The 2,460-nt window shown below is 44.3% G+C and overlaps 1 protein-coding gene and 1 non-coding gene across 2 annotated transcripts in view; both read right to left on the bottom strand.

The window, feature by feature from the left end:
- The window catches only part of EBF2 (early B-cell factor 2), a 223,289-nt gene that overhangs the window by 92,189 nt on the left and 128,640 nt on the right, over positions 1-2,460 (bottom strand). The window lies entirely within an intron of this gene.
- Positions 1,349-1,419, bottom strand: TRNASTOP-CUA. The gene has a single exon. It is a non-coding gene; the product is annotated as a tRNA-Tyr (tRNA).

Genomic DNA, 2,460 nt, shown 5'->3' with positions numbered 1-2,460 from the left:
CTTCCTGACCAGAAATGGAACCTGAATCTCTGAAATCTCCTGCACTGGCAGGTGGTTCTTTACCACCGGTGCCACCTAGAAAGCCATATCTATCTATCCATGTTATCTCCTACTGGTTCCTCTCCAGAGAGAACTTGCATCATATTAATAGAAACATAAAAAAACCCTGACAGTACCAAATAGTGGGCACTTTTTCACCTGGGTGGATAACTCCTGGGTGAGCTGTCAAGTTCTTGGTGCACATGAAACCTTCCTTCTGAGCCTAGAAGATGGGGTGTGAGAGGGGAAGAGGGACCATCACTGTGATTTGTGCTGCTTTACAACACTTTATTTCTACACACCAGACCGAAAAGTACTCAGTTGGAACTTCACTCTGAAACAGAGAGTTTACATGATCTTATTATTATTGTGGTCCAGCTTATAACTAAAGTGTGTCAAGTATTTTGTGTGTGTGTGTGTTTTTTTTTTCTTCTCTGAGAAATCCTCTCCTTCTCCAGAAGGGTTACATAACTAATAAGAAAATCTTGTCAGGAATAAAACCTGGCCTGCATGGCCTGAGGAAAAGCCCAGAATGTACTTACTCCATTCAGTGAAAACAGACATACAAGGAGGCAGGCCCATAGTGTAAAGATACAAGGCTTGTCCCCTTTCCTCCACACGACTGTGGGCAAACTTTCAGAAACGGTCAGAAATGGGTTTCCCCTAATGAGGAGGGGAAAGAAATGGTTGCAAATTTGGTAAAGTTAATGTTTTCCTATAGGATAAATTCATTCAGGGGGAAAAGGTATAGCTAGCATGAATTCCTGAAACATTTACTCGGCTTTCTTGGGGCTGTTTGGAATCTACAAGGAACAAGCTGAACTTCCACATGCTTCCTGAAGAGAAGAATCTCTTAGAAACCTGGTCTTTGAGAGCTTGAGTCTTACCCTTGTTGATTGTGAAAGACTAAGAAGCCCACACACCTTTCATTTGTTCTTATCTGCAGAGAGGTGACCCATTCCACCATGGCGACAGAGGGTGGATATGAGCCCGAGGACCTCCCCCTCCCTTTTCCACCGGGAACTGGGTCAGACTTGGCGAAGCTACAAACTGACCAGGATATATTCCCTATTTTTCAACAAGAACCTTCTACATGGGAGGTCCCTACCCTACAGAGACACTTAGTGAGATGTCTCCATGTCAACACTCCATATATGCTGGTTACTGACATTACTGTTATGAGTTCAGAAAGGACTGTGCAGAGAGAGGCATATGACTGCATGGACTGTAGCCCACCACATTCCTCTGTCCATAGGATTCTCCAGCCAAGAATACTAGAGTGGGTTGCCATTTCCTTCTCCAGGGGATCTTCCCTAGGCAGGGATTGAACCTGAGTCTCCTGCATTAGAGGCAGATTCTTTACCACTGAGCCACCAGGGAAGCCCCGTTCTATTGGGTACTTTTTCCTTTTCTGCTTTGGAAACCTAAGTTCTACCCATGTTTTGGGACACACACGAAAGTCATCTCCTTTGTAAATCTCGATCCTTCGGTCCGCGGGGTTGCTCCCTCTTTGGCATATCTGCACACATGTGTGAGGAAGGATGCACTGGTCCTGGGGGAGCCCTTGTGACTCCTTTCTCCACCTCCACTTCCCACCCCATCACTAAGTTGCACTAAGGCCTGCAACTCAGTGCAACATATCTACCCAGACGCAGATAACTAGTGGTAAGAGGAGTGCTAAGGAATTGTATTAGAAAGAGCTAAGGTTTAAATCCTGAAAGATCATGCTGTGAAAGTGCTGCACTCAATATGCCAGCAAATTTGGAAACCTGAGCTGTGGCCACAGGACTGGAAAAGGTCAGTTTTCATTCCAATCCCAAAGAAAGGCAATGCTAATGAATGCTCAAACTCCCGCACAATTGCACTCATCTCACACGCTAGTAAAGTAATGCTCAAAATTCTCCAAGCCAGGCTTCAGCAATACATGAACCATGAACTTCCAGATGTTCAAGCTGGTTTTAGAAAAGGCAGAGGAACCAGAGATCAAATTGCCAACATCTGTTGGATTATGGAAAAAGCAAGAGAGTTCCAGAAAAACATCTATTTCTGCTTTATTGATTATGCCAAAGCCTTTGACTGTGTGGATCACAATAAACTGTGGAAAATTCTGAAAGAGATGGGAATACCAGACCACCTGACCTCCCTCTTGAGAAACCTATATGCAGGTCAGGAAGCAACAGTTAGAACTGGACATGGAACAACAGACTGGTTCCAAAGAGGAAAAGGAGTACATCAAGGCTGTATATTGTCACCCTGCTTATTTAACTTCTATGCAGAGTACATCATGAGAAACACTGGGCTGGAAGAAACACAAGCTGGAATCAAGAATGCTGGGAGAAATATCAATAACCTCAGATATGCAGATGACACCACCCTTATGGCAGAAAATGAAGAGGAACTATAAGGCCTCTTGATGAAAGT

Source organism: Bison bison, unplaced genomic scaffold (assembly GCF_000754665.1).
Source record: "Bison bison bison isolate TAMUID 2011002044 unplaced genomic scaffold, Bison_UMD1.0 scf7180017864141, whole genome shotgun sequence".
Taxonomy (NCBI): domain Eukaryota; kingdom Metazoa; phylum Chordata; class Mammalia; order Artiodactyla; family Bovidae; genus Bison; species Bison bison.
Note: the sequence above shows the minus strand (reverse complement) of the source record. Positions and strands in the feature narration are given on the sequence as shown.